The sequence below is a fragment of the Nerophis ophidion genome, linkage group LG11 (assembly GCF_033978795.1).
Source record: "Nerophis ophidion isolate RoL-2023_Sa linkage group LG11, RoL_Noph_v1.0, whole genome shotgun sequence".
NCBI classification, from domain to species: domain Eukaryota; kingdom Metazoa; phylum Chordata; class Actinopteri; order Syngnathiformes; family Syngnathidae; genus Nerophis; species Nerophis ophidion.
The window spans coordinates 68,439,002-68,458,874 of NC_084621.1; the positions used below are offsets into that span (position 1 = coordinate 68,439,002).

Genomic DNA, 19,873 nt, shown 5'->3' on the forward strand with positions numbered 1-19,873 from the left:
TACACATACTTATGTATATAATATATATATATATATACGGATATGTATGGAAATATATACTATATACAGTATATACACATACTTGTGTGTGTATATATATATATATATATATATATATATATATATATATATATATATATATATATATATATTTATTAAGGGTGTAACGGTACACAAAAACTTCGGTTCGGTACGTACCTCGATTTAGGTCACGGTTCAGTTCATTTTCGGTACAGTAAGAAAACAACAAAATGTAAATTTGTTGGTTATTTATTTGCCAAATTTGTAAACAATGGCATAACATACATATGCCATTGTATGTAAGACCCACTTTCATTCTTTGGCTTTTAACACTACGTGAGTTGTGTGGTCCTCTGTTCTCTGTTCTCTGTGTTTTTTATACACTTTGATTTTTATTTTACTGTTTTAATTGATTTTACCCTTTAAAATAGTTTTTAATCATATTTGTTTTTATATTGTTTTTATTGGTTTTATATTTATTTATTTTTTGTTTCTATTCAGCCATTGGTGGAGCATAATATGTATATATATATTTTTTTTAATTTTATATTTTTTTTTTACAATTGTTTTTAACATGGCTGTGCAGCACTTTGGAAACGTTATTGTTGTTTAAATGTGTTATATAAATAAAGTGGATTGGATATACACAGAGTCCATTGCCAGGGTTAGTACATATATAACATATAAAATAAAAACTAAATAAGTTAAGGCTCAGAATGGTTTCTTAACAAAACTTTTCTACATATAAAGTGCTTTATTGATTGATTGATTGATACTTGTATTAGTAGATTGCACAGTACAGTACATATTCCGTACAATTGACCACTAATTGCTAACACCCCAATATGTTTTTCAACCTGTTTAAGTCGGGGTCCACGTTCATCAACACCGCCCGCCGTTTTTTGTGGACATGTTCCATAAATATTGATGTTTAATATTTCTTTTTTTGCGAAGAAATGTTTAGAATTAAGTTGTGAATCCAGATGGATCTCTATTACAATCCCCAAAGAGGACACTTTAAGTTGATGATTACTTCTATGTGGAGAAATCTTTATTTATAATAGAATCACTTGTTTTTTTTTCAACAAGTTTTTAGTTATTTTTATATAATTTTTTCCAAATAGTTCAAGAAAGACCACTACAAATGAGCAATATTTTGCACTGTTATACAATTTAATAAATCAGAAACTGATCACATAGTGCTTTATTTTACTTCTTTATCTCTTTTTTTTAACCAAAAATGCTTTGCTGTGATTAGGGGGTACTTGAATTAAAAAAATGTTCACAGGGGGTACATCACTGAAAAAAGGTTGAGAACCACTGTGTTATGAGAGTAGCGTGTGTGTGTGTGTGTGTGTGTGTGTGTGTGTCCCTTTATTATGTGACGCATGTGACGTCAGTCAGTGTGTGAGCGAGCCAGGTGAGGGACCTTAGCGCGAGTGCGGCTGGTGTTTTGTTGGATTGCAAGACTTCAATAAAGCCACGATTTGCCACTAATAGCTGGACTCTTCATTTACCCTGGAGTCCGGAGCTGTGGAGACCCACTGCGGGTAGAATGAAGGGTTGTGCGAGCAAGGGAGACACTATGGGAGCCGGAAGCAGGAAAGGTGCAACACATGTTTGACGTGTTGTCAGAAGCAGCTGCTGAACAATCTTAGCAAACCTCCGTCCTCCATTGTTGTATCACGCAGCCAAAGTGTTCCCAAACGGGAGATCTTAACAAGGCAGGAGGGTCTTCCAGCTCTGGCTTTAACATGTTGTCCTAGCCTGCTAGCTGCTAGCATGTACTCGTTCGTACACCTCCGAACCGAACCGAAACCCCCGTACCGAAACGGTTCGATACAAATACACGTACCGTTACACCCCTAATATATATATATATATATATATATATATATATATATATATATATATATATATATATATATATATATATATATATATATATATATATATATATATATATATGGGCTTCACGGTGGCAGAGGAGTTAGTGCGTTTGCCTCACAATACGAAGTTCCTGCAGTCCTGGGTTCAAATCCAAGCTCGGGATCTTTCTGTGTGGAGTTTGCATGTTCTCCCCGTGAATGCGTGGGTTCCCTCCGGGTACTCCGGCTTCCTCCCACTTCCAAAGACATGCACCTGGGGATAGGTTGATTGGCAACACTAAATGGTCCCTAGTGTGAGAATGTGAGTGTGAATGTTGTCTGTCTATCTGTGTTGGCCCTGCGATGAGGTGGCGACTTGTCCAGGGTGTACCCCGCCTTCCGCCCAATTGTAGCTGAGATAGGCGCCAGCGCCCCCCGCGACCCCAAAAAGGGAATAAGCGGTAGAAAATGGATGGATGGATATATATATATATATATTAATGCGTTAATTACGAGTTAACTCATCAATCTATTAACGCCGACAATTATTTTATCGCACAATTGCGTATGTTGTTTACATGCTTTTATTTTGTTAACGCCTTTTCTTAACAAGACGGGCTTCGGAGTCGAGGGGCTGTTGGTAAAGATGCAACATTTGGCAAAAATACCGGACAATTCTGCAAATGTCATGGCTGGCTTACAGCGTGGTCACTCCGGGATCACTTACGACCGCCAGACAATTCTGGATGTGGATAGATCGGGCCGTTTTGGACTGAATGAGGCGTGCTTGCTAGAGCGGCTAGCTAGCATGGGAATACTTTGCCGGCTACATCCAACGGCCTGTGAAGCAGCGGACTATATGTGTTGTCTGTCTATTTATGAATAATGCAGACCAGGAGTGTTGGCTGACTTCTTAACGTTTACTTTCAGAGCGTGCATATCACAACATACAAGATGCCGTCATGGCGACACAACCTATACATGCTCCTCACTCTTGTTGCATGCTGGGTAGGGTAGTTCTTTTTTTCCCTGGCTCATAACATCACAATATAGTACCATGTATATGATGCCTTCAGTTTATCAAAGCACCAAGCAAACAATCGGAAAATTCCCATCATATCAATTCCTAGATACGGTCATAATTATTTTAAGTGCACTACGCAGAATAAACACAACATTATTAATATTGCTACTACGGATAATTTAATAAAAAATTCCCTAAAACAGCCCACTACCTATAATATAGGTTTTTTAAACATAAGAGCCCTGATCAAAGAAAAATGTTTCTGCTGTTACCTCAGAAATTGCCTGTTCAGATGTTATGATTGTGGCTCAGAGATTTGTATGTAGATTATATTTATTTTCCATAACAAACAGGATAACTTAAATACCCTGGCAGTGGCAATAAGCTTAAATGTTTGTATTGACATTTTTGGAGTTGATTTTCATCAAATATGCTATTTAACTGCTACTGTTTAACAAGGACTGATTTAAATTGTGTTTGCACAACAAATGTTTTGGCGCTTTTGTTCATGTGGGAGAATATTCCAATAAAGGTGCACTACACACTACTTTTGAATTCATTATTGGGCTTTGCGTATACAATGCAGTTAATCGCGATTAATTGGAGAAATAGTGCGATTAACTTCGATTAAAATTTTTCATCGTTGCCCAGCCCTAATATATATATATATATATATATTTATATATATATATACACACACACACACACACACACACACACACACACACACACACACACACACACACACACACACACACACACACACACACACACACACATCATTGCCTGCTGAAAAAGTGTGGGCACCTTTGATTTATGGCACATAAACTCACTGACTGCTGACACTAAAGTGCCTATTTCAGCAACATGGGCCTCAACAGCACAGTTTTCACACCTACCCGACAAGTCAGGAAGACATATTTTTTTTTGTTGCCCGGTGCAAGAGGAAGGACTGTCTAAAGGACCATGAATGCAAATATAATTTGCAGTCTGCTACTCTTGCTATAGATTTAGCAGCTGAATGTTTCATTTGGGTCATGGGAGCCATTTACAGTCAGGCTTCAGCACTAAAGGCTACCACGAGTGGAAACGAGCCATGGAATCCTAATAAGACTTGTACCCCACATTAAAGGAACACCAGACGTGCTGAACTATGGGAAAGAAAAACGAAGAGTTGGTACAGATATGGTAAAGGAATATAGACCATATTACGGTTTGGGGTTTTTGAGCAATGGGCCTAGAATCAATGAAAGCAGTGGACCACCTCCGCCAAAAATATCTAATATGAATACTAATATTTATTTTATGTTATTGTTTTTTATGACATACATAAACCACTAGAGAACCATACAAAATGTGTGTATTAAAACAGACCTACCACTACTACTACTCATTTTGTTATCTTCTTCATTTCAAGGAAATGGTTATTTTTTTATATTGAATCAGAATCAGAATCAGCTTTATTGTCATTACGCAGGGTAACGAGATTGAGGCCAATCCATACAGTGCGATGTGTGCATGCAAGAAAACAATGTGTAAATATATAAAAATATAGAAATGCACAGAAAGGTGAGGAAGAGAACAGTGTACACTCAATACTCTCTGTACAATGTACACTCTGTGCAAAAGTACACCCTATACACCAGGGGTCGGGAACCTTTTTGGCTGAGAGAGCCAAGAAGCCAAATATTTTAAAATGTATTTCCGTAAGAGCCATATAATATTTTTTTTTAACACTGAACACAACAAAACGCGTGCATTTTTAAGAAAGACCAACATTTCTAGAGAGGTCTCTTATTCTTTGTGATAACATTGTTATTCCGAAGCTAACTGTGGAGGGCCTGCGGCGAAGCGGGGTGTTGCCAGTACCGGCCTCGAAATCAGCGACAGGTGCGTAGAAGGCCCACCTGGGCCTTTTTATCTGATCACCTGTCGCTATGTTATAAGCAGCAGCCAGGAGGAGAGACAGGCTCGGGGCTAGAAACCAGAGCGTGAGCGAGAACGAAAGAGAAAAAGACAATTGCTGGAAAGTAACTGAGAGACTTATTGAAAAATAAAACAATATTGTAACCCTGAAACAGGCTCTCATGTCGGTGCTTGGTGGTCTGAAGAACCCCCTGGAGGACAAGCCCCACACTAACCGATAATAAATAAATGACTTCTTACCATCTTCTTGAACATAAAAATGCATGACGATGTTTTAGATTTTGAACATTATTTTTAACACTGTGATTACAAGTGGAATTATTCATTATTTATCACGTTAAGCAATGTCAGCTCAGATTTATCCGAGAGCCAGATGCAGTCATCAAAAGAGCCACATCTGGCTCGCGAGCCATAGGTTCCCTACCCCTGCTATACACTCTGTACAAATGTGACTATACTAGTGGGTGAAATGAATATATACATGAATATATCTACATGAAATAAACATGGTGGTTGGTGGAATGGGTTATTGCACCGAAGAGAAGGCAGTTATGAGGGTCAATGGGCAGTCCGTTCAGGGTGATTGTGGCCCTGGGGAAGAAGCTGTTCTTTTGCCTGTTTGTATTGCTCTAGGTGAGAGAGATGAACAATATTATTTCGGATTTAAATAAGAAAATGCTGATTGGGACAAGAGCTATGTAGCAAAAGAAATCACACATCACCTCATCAGATCTGACTTGTGGATCCCTTGGAACCGCTGGACTAAAGGTTAAAGGGGAACATTATCACAATTTCAAAAGGGTTAAAAAGAATAAAAATCAGTTCCCAGTGGCTTGTTGTATTTTTTGAAGTTTTTTTAAAAATGTTACCGATCTCTGAATATCCCTAAGAAAAGCTTTAAAGTGCTTGATTTTCGCTATTTGCCATGCCACTATCCATTTCCCTGTGACGTCACACAGTGCTGCCAATGTAAACAAACAATTGCGAATACCACAGCAAGATATAGCGACATTAGCTCGGGTTCAGACTCGGATTTCAGCGGCTTAAGCGATTCAACAGATTACGCATGTATTGAAACGGATGGTTGGAGTATGAAAGTATTGAAGAAGAAACTGAAGATATTGAGCGAATAGCTATTGACGCTATTCATAGCCATAGCATGGCCGAATAGCTGCGTTCGCATCGCCGGTAAAATGTGCGGACCAAACGATCAGGACTTTCACATCTTGTGACACTGGAGCAACTTAAATCCGTCGATTGGTAAGTGTTTTTTTCGCATCAAATGTGGGTGGAAGGAAACGTAATATAGTTGCAAATGCATCTACAGGTTATCCATACATCTCTGTGCCATGTCTGCTTTAGCATCGCCGGTAAACAGCATGTTAGCATCGATTAGCGTAGCATGTTAGCATCGATTAGCTGGCAGTCAACATCAACAAAACTCACCTCTGTGATTTCGTTGACTTTATCGTTGCAAATGCATCTGCAGGTTATCCATACATCTCTGTGCCACGTCTGCTTTAGCATCGCCGGTAAATAGCATATTAGCATTGATTAGCTGGCAGTCACGCCGCGACCAAATATGTCTGATTAGCATATAAGTCAACATCAACAAAACTCACCTTTGTGATTCCGTTGACTTTATTGTTGCAAATGCATCTGCAGGTTATCCATACATCTCTGTCCTCGCTAGTAAAATGTGGAGACACTCTGGCACATTCAATGGGGGTCTGGCGGCAGACACTTTCGCATCTTCAGGCCAGTGGTGCAACTTGAATCCCTCCCTGTTAGTGTTGTTACACCCTCCGACAACACACCCACAAGGCATGATGTCTCCAAGGTTCCAAAAAATAGTCGAAAAAACGGAAAATAACAGAGCTGAGACCTAATGTTTACAATCGGTTGAAAATGAAAATGGCGGCTGTATTACCTCGGCGACGTCACGTTCTGACGTCATCGCCTCCAGAGCGATAAACAGAAAGGCGTTTAATTCGCCAAAATTCACCCATTTAGAGTTCGGAAATAGGTTAAAAAAATATATGGTCTTTTTTCTGCACCATCAAGGTATATATTGACGCTTGCATAGGTCTGCTGATCAATCAATCAATCAATGTTTACTTATATAGCCCTAAATCACTAGTGTCTCAAAGGGCTGCACAAACCACTACGACATCCTCAGTAGGCCCACATAAGGGCAAGGAAAACTCACACCCAGTGGGACGTCGGTGACAATGATGACTATGAGAACCTTGGAGAGGAGGAAAGCAATGGATGTCGAGCGGGTCCAACATGATACTGTGAAAGTTCAATCCACAATGGATCCAACACAGTCGCGAGAGTCCAGTCCAAAGCGGATCCAACACAGCAGCGAGAGTCCCGTTCACAGCGGAGCCAGCAGGAAACCATCCCAAGCGGAGGCGGATCAGCAGCGCAGAGATGTCCCCAGCCGATACACAGGCAAGCAGTACATGGTCACTGGATAGGACCGGACCCCCTCCACAAGGGAGAGTGGGACATAGGAGAAAAAGAAAAGAAACGGCAGATCAACTGGTCCAAAAAGGAGGTCTATTTAAAGGCTAGAGTATACAGATGAGTTTTAAGGTGAGACTTAAATGCTTCTCTCCTTTGAGTCACACATTAAAAGCGTTACTAAAACGGCCTTCTTTCATCTCCGTAATATCGCTAAAATTCGCTCCATTCTGTCCACTAAAGACGCTGAGATCATTATCCATGCGTTTGTTACGTCTCGTCTCGATTACTGTAACGTATTATTTTCGGGTCTCCCCATGTCTAGCATTAAAATATTACAGTTGGTACAAAATGCGGCTGCTAGACTTTTGACAAGAACAAGAAAGTTTGATCACATTACGCCTGTACTGTATATACCTTTATATACATATATACATACATATATACCTGTACTGTATATACCTTTATATACATATATACATACATATATACCTATACTGGCTCACCTGCACTGGCTTCCTGTGCACTTAAGATGTGACATTAAGGTTTTACTACTTGCGTATAAAATACTACACGGTCTAGCTCCATCCTATCTTGCCGATTGTATTGTACCATATGTCCCGGCAAGAAATCTGCCTTCAAAGGACTCCGGCTTATTAGTGATTCCCAAAGCCCAAAAAAAGTCTGCGGGCTATAGAGCGTTTTCCGTTCGGGCTCCAGTACTCTGGAATGCCCTCCCGGTAACAGTTCGAGATGCCACCTCAGTAGAAGCATTTAAGTCTCACCTTAAAACTCATTTGTATACTCTAGCCTTTAAATAGATTCCCTTTTTAGACCAGTTGATCTGCCGTTTCTTTTCTTTTTCTTCTATGTCCCACTCTCCCTTGTGGAGGGGGTCCGGTCCGATCCGGTGGCCATGTACTGCTTGCCTGTGTATCGGCTGGGGACATCTCTGCGCTGCTGATCCGCCTCCGCTTGGGATGGTTTCCTGCTGGCTCCGCTGTGAACGGGACTCTCGCTGCTGTGTTGGATCCGCTTTGGACTGGACTCTCGCGACTGTGTTGGATCCATTATGGATTGAACTTTCACAGTATCATGTTAGACATCCATTGCTTTCCTCCTCTCCAAGGTTCTCATAGTCATCATTGTCACCGACGTCCCACTGGGTGTGAGTTTTCCTTGCCCTTATGTGGGCCTACCGAGGATGTCGTAGTGGTTTGTGCAGCCCTTTGAGACACTAGTGATTTAGGGCTATATAAGTAAACATTGATTGATTGATTGATTCTACTGAGGTAGCATCTCGAACTGTTACCGGGAGGGCATTCCAGAGTACTGGAGCCCGAACGGAAAACGCTCTATAGCCTGCAGACTTTTTTTGGGCTTTGGGAATCACTAACAAGCCGGAGTCCTTTGAAGGCAGATTTCTTGCCGGGACATATGGTACAATACAATCGGCAAGATAGGATGGAGCTAGACCGTGTAGTATTTTATACGTAAGTAGTAAAACCTTAAAGTCACATCTTAAGTGCACAGGAAGCCAGTGCAGGTGAGCCAGTACAGGTATATATGTATGTATATATGTATATAAAGGTATATACAGTACAGGCGTAATGTGATCAAACTTTCTTGTTCTTGTCAAAAGTCTAGCAGCCGCATTTTGTACCAACTGTAATCTTTTAATGCTAGACATGGGGAGACCCGAAAATAGTACGTTACAGTAATCGAGGCGAGACGTAACAAACGCGTGGATAATGATCTCGGCGTCTTTAGTGGACAGAATGGAGCGAATTTTTAGCGATATCACGGTGATAAAGTCCCCCTTTAAAAAGAGTTAGTTCCAAAGATTCACTAACAGAACCACACTAAGCTTTGATAGGTAGAAATGTTCATATACATTCCAAATATGTTTTTTTCTTTATATAATACCATATTGAACGACAGCGAGTTGTCAAACACTAGTCTTGTATTGCATCAAGCAATCCACCACGGATTCTGGCAACTCATTCCAGACGGTTAAATGCTGGCTGTTGCAGGAATGAGAAGGGGCGAGCAGAGGATGTCACACCTTCACTTGAATGGCACATTGATAGCTTCCTGATACATTGGCTATGTCCCAATTCAGGGTTTGCATCCTCCGTAGTGTGGATTGAAGCCGGGTGCTGACGCCATCGCAGTGCTGGAATGCCCTCCCAATTTGTTAAAAGCATTAAGGCTCCTTCGATTGCGATCAGAAGTGAGGTACAAAAAGGAAAAGTTAGGACAATCCCAAGAGGCCCCTGTCAAAAAGTACGATTGCGGTGATGTTTTTTCATGGGCCCCCCAATACTTTGGCGGTGCCACTGATTGTTGTCAATAAGCACTCTTTTTTTTTACCAACTATGTATCGAAGAGTGCATTGGAACTATCCTTCATGTCCTTCAATATCCCAAGAATCTTTGTGCATTCTTGCCGAGCCAATAACTAACTTTGCTAGACAATGTAGTGTCCTACAAATTATTGCAGATAAACTCTTTTATTGTCAGCAATTAAGCACTTATGTAATCATAATACATATTAATATCCATAATAAAATTAACCCCTACAAAAACAGTAAACTTTTTATTCCAATTAGTATTTTTTAACTTTGTAATTAGAAGGTCAATCACTTTTAATTATCCTAAGTAAGTAAACAAACATCCATCCGTCCTTCCATTTCCTACCACTTGTCCTGGAGCCTAACTTAGCTGCATTCGGGGAGAAATCGGGGTACACCCTGGACAAGTCGCCACCTCATCGCAGGGCCAACACAGAGAGACAGACCACAATCACACTCGCATTCAATCAATCAATCAATCAATGTTTACTTATATAGCCCTAAATCTAGTGTCTCAAAGGGCTGCACAAACCACTACGACATCCTCGGTAGGCCCACATAAGGGCAAGGAAAACTCACACCCACACACTAGGGCCAACAATGAAAATAAAATGGACACTCAATCTCTCTTAGGAAAAATTACCCTTCCAAAAATATTGAACATCTTGAAAAACTAGGTTGAGTTTTTTTTTGGTTCTCTCTTTCCAACAAACTTGGCACACCGGATCGTTTGTCCGTGTTAATAATAATACATTTTAAGGACACCGTAAAAAAATCTAAACAATTGGATAAAAACAACAATAACAACGGAGATCGATAAGGTTTACAAAGAATAAGCAGTCAGGAATAGGTGTGTTTTGAGTCTTGATTTCAAGAGGGATATTGAGTCTATGTTACAAAGGTCTGGTGGTAATGAGTTCCAAAGATGTGGGGTTGTGGGGCTAATAGCTCAGACACCTACAGTGGACAGTTTAAATAAGGGGACAGTGAGATGGATGGACATTCACACTCGCATTCACACACTAGGGCCAACAATGAAAATAAAATGGACACTCAATCTCTCTTAGAAAAAATGACACTTCCAAAAATATTGAACATCTTAAAAAACTAGGTTGAATTTTTTTTTTTTGGTTCTCTCTTTCCAACAAATTTGGCACACCGGATCGTTTTTCCGTGTTAATAATAATAATAATACATTTTAAGGACACCGTAAAAAAATCTAAACAATTGGATAAAAACAACAATAACAACGGAGATCGATAAGGTTTACAAAGAATAAGCAGTCAGGAATAGGTGTGTTTTGAGTCTTGATTTCAAGAGGGATATTGAGTCTATGTTACAAAGGTCTGGTGGTAATGAGTTCCTAAGATGTTTGGCTGAGTGGCTAATAGCTCAGACACCTACAGTGAACAGTTTAAATAAGGGGACAGTGAGATGGATGGATGAAGAGGATCTTAGGGAAAGTGAGGGCGTGGCGACATGGAGCAGGGTCAGAGAGATATGACGGAGAAAGGTTATGGCTAGCTTTGAATGTGAGGAGAATTATTTTAAATTGGATTACGATGTTTGATGGGTAGCCAATGGAGTTCTTGCAGAACAGGGGTGATGTGCTGGATTGAAGGGGTTCTGGTGATTATCCGGGCTGCAGAGTTCTGGAGAATCTAAAGTTTGTGAAGTGACTTGTAAGGAAGACCAAACAGGAGTGAGTTGCAGTAGTCCAGGCGAAAGGTGACAAGGCTATGGCTTAGTATGGCAGCAGTATGTGGGGTAAGGGATGGGCGAAGTCGATTAATGTTTCCTAGACAAAAGTAAGCAGACCAGGTAATGTTGTTTATGTGAGCTTGAAAAGAAGACTGTGCTGTCCAGGATGACACCCAGATTCTTAACTTGGGAGGAGAGTAAGACAGACAAGCTGTTGGTTTTGGCTAGAATGGATTTTGTACCTACAAGTAAGAGTTCGGTTTTATTATTATTGAGTTGTAGGAAATTGGATGACGACAGTTAGAGTTCACTGAGACAGTCTGTAAGGGACTAATGTTTTAATGCTAGACTTTTAATGTCCAGCATTAAACAATTACAGTTGGTACAAAATGTGGATGCTAGACTTTTGACAAGAACAAGAAAGTTTGATCACATTACGCCTGTACTGTATATACCTTTATATACATATATACATACATATATACCTATACTGTATATACCTTTATATACATATATACATACATATATACCTATACTGTATATACCTTTATATACATATATACATACATATATACCTATACTGGCTCACCTGCACTGGCTTCCTGTGCACTTAAGATGTGACTTTAAGGTTTTACTACTTACGTATAAAATACTACACGGTCTAGCTCCATCCTATCTTGCCGATTGTATTGTACCATATGTCCCGGCAAGACATTGTGCGTTCAAAGAACTAGTTCAAAGAATTAGTGATTCCCAGAGCCCCAAAAAGTGTGCGAGCTACAGACCGTTTTCTATTCGGGCTCCAGTACTCTGGAATGCCCTCCCGGTAACAGTTAGAGATGCTACCTCAGTAGAAGCATTTAAGTCCCATCTTAATACTCATTTGTATACTCTAGCCTTCAAATAGACTGTGTTTTTTTTTCCTGCTCTGCCCCCCTCTCCTTCGTGGAGGGGGCGGACACTGGTTCAGTGGCCACGGATGAAGCGCTGGCTGTCCAAAGTCCAGACCTGGGGTGGACCGCTCGGCTGTGCATCGGTTCGGGACATCTCCTCACGTCCTCACATTGTTTTTAATGGGAGCCTCCAGCAGCAAGAGCTATTCGGACCGAGAAAGCGACAATTTCCCCATTAATTTGAGTGAGGATGAAAGATTTGTGGATGATGATATTGATAGTGAAGGACTAGAAAAATAAAATAAAATAAAAAGCGACGGCTCCGGGCGGCGGCAGTATGAGCGTTTCAGACATAATTAGACACATTTACTAGGATAATTCTGGCTTCACGGTGGCAGAGGGGTTAGTGCGTTTGCCTCACAATACGAAGGTCCAGGGTTCAAATCCAGGCTCGGGATCTTTCTGTGTGGAGTTTGCATGTTCTCCCCGTGAATGCGTGGGTTCCCTCTGGGTACTCCGGCTTCCTCCCACTTCCAAAGACATGCACCTGGGGATAGGTTGATTGGCAACACTAAATTGGCCCTAGTGTGTGAATGTGAGTGTGAATGTTGTCTGTCTATCTGTGTTGGCCCTGCGATGAGGTGGCGACTTGTCCAGGGTGTACCCCGCCTTCCGCCCGATTGTAGCTGAGATAGGCGGCAGCGCCCCCCGCGACCCCAAAAGGGAATAAGCGGTAGAAAATGGATGGATGGATGGAATTCTGGAAGATCCCTTATCTGCTTATTGTTTAAATAGTGTTTTAGTGAGATTGTAAAGACATACCTCGAGGTCGGATAGCTGCGGTAAACACGCCAGTGTCTCAGAGAGAAGCCGAGGAGCCAAGCTCACAGCTGCCTTTTAAACAGCTACTGCTGGAGGACGGATAATCCAATGATGTCTCCGGTAAGATATATATCACAATTTTCCCAACTAAAAACATGCTGGTTGACGTAGAGAAACATGTTCGATTTCCATCAACAGCATTATTCTTTGTAGCCTCCATTATTAATTGAACAAATTGCAAAAGATTCAGCAACACAGATGTCCAAATTACTGCGTAATTATGCGATGAAAAGAGACGACTTTTAGCCGTAACTGGTGCTGAGCTGATATTTCCTGACAGTCCGCGACGTTTTCAACAATAAACTCCGCGGGAAATTTGAAACTGCAATTTAGTCGACTAAACCGACCGTTTTGGCATGTGTTGCAATGTTAATATTTCATTGATATATAAACTATCAGACTGCGTGGTCGCTAGTAGTGGCTTTCAGTAGGACTTTAACTGGTAAATGGTTAATGAGTAATGAAATATGCTTTTGATATGTAGTTTCTTTTCTTGGGGCGGTATAGCTCTGTTGGTAGAGCGGCCGTGCCAGCAACTTGAGGGTTGCAGGTTCGATTCCCGCTTCCACCATCCTAGTCACTGCCGTTGGGTCCTTGGGCAAGACACTTTACCCACCTGTTCCCAGTGCCACCCACACTGGTTTAAATGTAACTCACTATGTAAAAGCGCTTTGAGTCACTTGAGAAAAGCGCTATCAATCAATCAATCAATCAATGTTTATTTATATAGCCCCAAATCACAAATGTCTCAAAGGACTGCACAAATCATTACGACTACAACATCCTGGGAAGAACCCACAAAAGGGCAAGGAAAACTCACACCCAGTGGGCAGGGAGAATTCACACCCAGTGGGACGCCAGTGACAATGCTGACTATGAGAAACCTTGGAGAGGACCTCAAATGTGGGCAACCCCCCCCATCTAGGGGACCGAAAGCAATGAATGTCGAGCGGGTCTAACATGATACTGTGAAAGTTCAATCCATAGTGGCTCCAACACAGCCACGAGAGTTCAGTTCAAAGCCGATCCAAGACAGCAGCGAGAGTCCCGTCCACAGGAAACCATCTCAAGCGGAGGCGGATCATATATATAAATATAATTCACTTCACACTTCTTTAGACTGAAATTGCATTGTATGAATTAAATTGTGTGGAAAAAAAAGTATCGTGGATCCTTGCAAACACACACACACACACACACACACACACACACACACGCACACAAACACACACACACACACGCACACACACACACAAACACACACGTATTCCCTTATATTTCAAAACAACAAGTCAAACCATTAAATCTCGGTGTGAGCCAGTCAGGTACTTCCACACCAACCCATCCATCCATCCATCCATTTCTACCGCTTATTCCCTTTTGGGGTCGCGGGGGGCGATGGCGCCTATCTCAGCTACAATCGGGCGGAAGGCAGGGTACACCCTGGACAAGTCGCCCCCTCATCGCAGGGCCAACACAGATAGACAGACAACATTCACACACTAGGGACCATTTAGTGTTGCCAATCAACCTATCCCCAGGTGCATGTCTTTGGAAGTGGGAGGAAGCCGGAGTACCCGGAGGGAACCCACGCAGTCACGGGGAGAACATGCAAACTCCACACAGAAAGATCCCGAGCCTGGATTTGAACCCAGGACTGCAGGACCTTCGTATTGTGAGGCAGACGCACTAACCCCTCTGCCACCATGAAGTAGGAAAGCGCTATATAAATATAATTCACTTCACACTTCTTTAGACTGAAATTGCATTGTATGAATTAAATTGTGTGAAAAAAAGTATCGTGGATCCTTGCAAGCACACACACACACACACACACACATACACACGTATTCCCTTATATTTCAAAACAACAAGTCAAACCATTAAATCTCGGTGTGAGCCAGTCAGGTACTTCCACACCAACCCCATCCAATAATACTTATGCTTGGACAGAAAACGGCCTTTCTCACAATGTTTCCTCAAAGTCTGAGGCAAATATGTAAAAAATGTCTTCGTGAGACGAGGTATGAGGATTCTTTCCGACGGCAACAACATTTTTGACAACCCCGTACAAAAATCATCACACGGAAACAATTACCATGGATACTACGCCGACAAACTGTCCACTGTGTGTTTTTATTACGAAATAACTTGTTTGACACACACACAAAAATACCAAGTGGTCGTTACATCCAACCATGATTCAGTGTGAACATTTGGATTTCATTAGGCTAATTTTAAATGTTGCCACTTCATGAGAAGAGTGTCATTAAGTGTGTGATGTCACACTTCCATAGCAGAAACACACAGCCACTCACTCACAAGCACAGTGTGCATGCATGCAGACTAAGATCCCTGTTCAATACATTGTGAATAACACAAACCGTCATGGCCACAAATCCAGTCGTCTCTTTCAACCAATTAGTACCTACTTTTCCGTCCGTGAATCGAGCCATACCACAACAAAAGACGGGCACAATGCACCCTCTCACTCCTGTTAAGACTGTCATACCTAGTAGTACGTTGCCACTGCTATAAATATCGAAAGGAAAGTTCTGGAGGAGACCTTGTTTTTCTTTATTCATTCACTCACTCACTCACTTTCCCATGTTGTATTATGCAATCCTACTTGGCCACGGTGTCTGAGTAGTTCAAATGGCAGCAGTGTCCAGGTCTTGCATAAGGAAACAACTACAACCCTATAGTAAAGTCCTTCCAAACACGCCTACCGAATGTTGTCCCGATCACAAAATGTTGGTACAGGTACAAGAACCATTAAAGCTGCAAGCAGCGTTGGTCGGGTCCGCCTTTGGCTGCTGCCCCCGAGACCCACGGCAGGATAAGCGTTAGAAGACGCCTCGGAGCCACTATTTTGAGAATCTAATGCATTGTGAAAGTAATGCAGTTGTTGTATTGAAGTGAAAATATCAAACTTCCTGTTGATTTTTGCTAAAGTATGTTATTTATTAAAATGTAGGTCTGAGTGAGACCTACATAGTGGTTTTTGTTTCATGTCTCTCTGACATTCCTACCGGAAGTTACAAGCAGTTTTGTCTGTATTTTCTTCCTAGGAGCAGTTTGTCCGTGTTATATTCCTAGGGGGGCAGTAGAGCGCAATTTTGAGTTTCGAGGTTAGGTTTTTTCATCAAATCGCAATTTTCGCCAGACCTGATGTGTGTGTCAAGTTTGGTGAGTTTAGAAGCATTTTAAGGGGGTCAGATAACAGCTCAAAGAGGCAAAAATTAAATTTTTTAGGAGACTTTGCATAGGGGTTATTTGAAGGCGCGTAAAATCAAAACCTGAGAACTTATCAAAACTCTGTTCTATACTTTTAATCAGAAGGGTTCAATCTCTCTCTTGTGCGAGTTTGAAGCCAAAACAACAAACGCACTCAGCGGAGAGAATGTTTGAAGAAAGGTGACCGTTTTTTACAAAACTTTTGTTTTGAAGGGGGGATTGCAAACTTCCTGTTGATTTTTGTTGGGGGTTGTCAACCTATGAAATGTAGGTCTAAGTGAGACCTACATAGAGGTTTTTGTTTCATGTCTCTTCGACATTCTTACCGGAAGTTACACGCAGTTTTGTCTGTGTTTTCTTCCTAGGAGCAGTTTTTTCAGTGTTTTATTCAAAAATAGCGCTAGAGAGCAATTTTGAGTTTTGGGGTTTGGTTTTTTCATTAGATCGCAATATTCGCCGGTCCTTATGTGTGCGCCAAGTTTGGTGACGTTTGAAGCATTTTAAAGGGGTCAAATTACAGCGCAAAGAGGCAAAAATTGCATTTTTTGCGAAAATGTTATTTTGAAGTGGTTTTTGCCAACTTCCTGTAGATTTTTACTGAAAGAAGTGAGTGTATGAAAATTGGGTCCAAGTCAGACCTACATAGGAGTTTTTGTTTCATGTCACTATGACATTCCTAACAGAAGTTACATGCAGTTTTGTCTGTAATTTTTTCCTAGGGGGAGCTAGAGCGCAATTTTCATTTTGGGGGATTGGTTGCTTAATATGTTGGGAAGGTTTGTTATACCGACGTGTGTGTCAAATTTGGTGAGTTTTGAAGCATGTTAAGGGGGTCAAATTACAGCGCGTAGGTGCGGAATAATAATAAAACACAGCAGTTTCAATAGGGTCCCACAGGGAGTCCTTTGGCAATGGCCAAATGACCTATTGAATTGTGTGCGTTTTATTCTTTCTTTCTTTCTTTCTTATTATTATTCCGCGCCTATGCGCTGTAATTTGACCCCCTTAACATGCTTCAAAACTCACCAAATTTGACACACATCGGTCCGGCAAACCTTCCCAACCTATTAACGAACCAAACCCCAAAAATTAAAATTGCTCTCTAGCGCCCCCTAGGAAAAAAAAAAAACAGACTGCTTGTAACTTCTGTTAGGAATGTCGTAGAGACATGAAACGAAAACCTCTATGTAGGGCTGACTTAGATCTACATTTCATAATGATACCTTCTATGGCAAAAATCAACAAAAATTTTGTTAAAATCCCTTCAGAGCAAAATTTGCCTAAAAAAATGCACTTTTTTGTCTCTTTGCGCTGTAATTTGACCCCCTTAAAATGCTCAAAACTCACCAAACTTGGCACACACATCAGGACAGGCAAAAATTGCAATCTAAAAAAAAAAAAATTGCGCTCTAGCACAATTTTTGAATAAAACACAGAAAAAACTGCTCCTGGGAAGAAAACACAGACAAAACTGCTTGTAACGTCCGGTAATAATGTCGGAAACACATGAAACAAAAACTTCTATGTAGGTCTCACTTAGACCTACATTTTAATAATTGACAATCCGTCAGCAAAAATCCACAGGAAGTTGGCAATTACCCCTTCAAAACAAAAGTTTTGTAAAAACCCGTCACCTTTCTTCAAACATTATCTCCTCTGAGCGCGTCTGTCGTTTCGGCTTCAAACTCGCACAGGAGAGAGTTTGAACCCTTCTGATTAAAAGTTATTGAAAGAGTTGTGATTACTGCTCCAGTTTTGATTTGATGACCCTTCAAAGAACCACTGCGCTGATGCTGCTGCGCTGGTGTTGTCTCAAGATGGCTACTACCACTGGATAAAAGTATTGGGACACTTAGGACTAACACTACACAAAAGTATTGGGACACTTAGGACTAACAGTAGACAATGACGATGTAAAATGGAATTAAATCTTTTTTGTCCTCAAAATTCTACACACAATACCCTATAATAATAGTAGCTACTATCCATGCTTCTACCACTTATCCGGGTTTGGGTCGCGGGGGCAGCAGCCAAAGGCGGGCCCGACCAACGCTGCTTGCAGCTTTAATTTTCTCTTGGTTTTTGTTGTTTTTAGGGTCCTTGGCCCATGGCAAAGGACTCCACAGGAGTCCTTTTGCCATGGGCCAAGGACCCTATTGAAACTGCTGTGTTTTATTATTATTCCGCACCTAAGCGCTGTAATTTGACCCCCTTAACATGCTTCAAAACTAACCAAATTTGACACACACATCAGTATAGCAAACCTTCCCAACATATTAAGCAACCAATCCACCAAAATTAAAATTGCGCTCTAACGCCCCCTAGGAAAAAATTACAGACAAAACTTGCATGTAACTTCTGTTAGGAATGTCATGGCGACATGAAACAAAAATTCCTATGTAGGTCTGACTTAGACCCAATTTTCATACACTCACTTCTTTCAGCAAAAATCTACAGGAAGTTGGCAAAAACCCCTTCAAAATAAAATTTTCGCAAAAAAGGCAATTTTTTCCCCTTTGCCCTGTAATTTGACCCCCTTAAAATGCTTCAAAACTCACCAAACTTGGCACACACATCAGTACTGGCAAAAATTGCGATCTAATGAAAAAAACAAACCCCCAAATCCAAAAAATGCGCTCTAGCGCAATTTTTGAATAAAACACAGAAAAAACTGCTCCTAGGAAGAAAACACAAAAAAAATTGCTTGGAACTTCCAGTAGGAATGCTGCAAAGACATGAAACAAAAACTTCTATGTAGGTATCACTTAGACCTACATTTTAATAATTGACAGCCTGCAGAAAAAATCAACAGGAAGTTGGCAATTACCCCTTCAAAATAAAAGTTTTGTGAAAACCCGTCACCTTTTTTCAAACGAAAACTCCTCCGAGTGCGTTTTTCGTTTCAGCTTCAAACTCGCACAGGAGAGAATTTGAACCCTTCTGATTAAAAGTATGGATCAGAGTTTTGATTACTGCTCCGGTTTTGATTTTACGCGCCTTCAAAGAACACCCGCGCAAATTTTCCTAAAAAATGTCATTTTTGCCTCTTTCATCTGTAATTTGACCCCTTTACAATGCTTCAAAACTCACCAAACTTGGCACACACATCAGGACTGGCAACAATTGCGAGCTAATAAAAAAACCAAACCCCAAAACTCAGAATTGTGGTCTAGCGCCCCCTAAGAACCCAACACAGACAAACTGCTCCTAGGAAGAAAACACAAACAAAACTGCTTGTAACTTCCGGTAGCAATGTCGTAGAGACATGAAACAAAAACCACTATGTAGGTCTCATTTAGACCTACATTTTAATAATTAACATACTTTAGCAAAAATCAACAGGAAGTTTGATATTTTCACTTCAATACAACAACTGCATTACTTTCACAATGCATTAGATTCTCAAAATAGTGGCACCAAGGCGTCTTCTACCGCTTATCCGGCCATGGGTCTCGGGGGCAGCAGCCAAAGGCGGACCCGACCAACGCTGCTTGCAGCT

General features: G+C 41.0%; 1 protein-coding gene across 1 annotated transcript in view; it reads right to left on the reverse strand.

Moving 5' to 3' along the window:
* The window catches only part of tgfb2 (transforming growth factor, beta 2), a 142,189-nt gene that overhangs the window by 67,819 nt on the left and 54,497 nt on the right, over window positions 1-19,873 (reverse strand). The window lies entirely within an intron of this gene.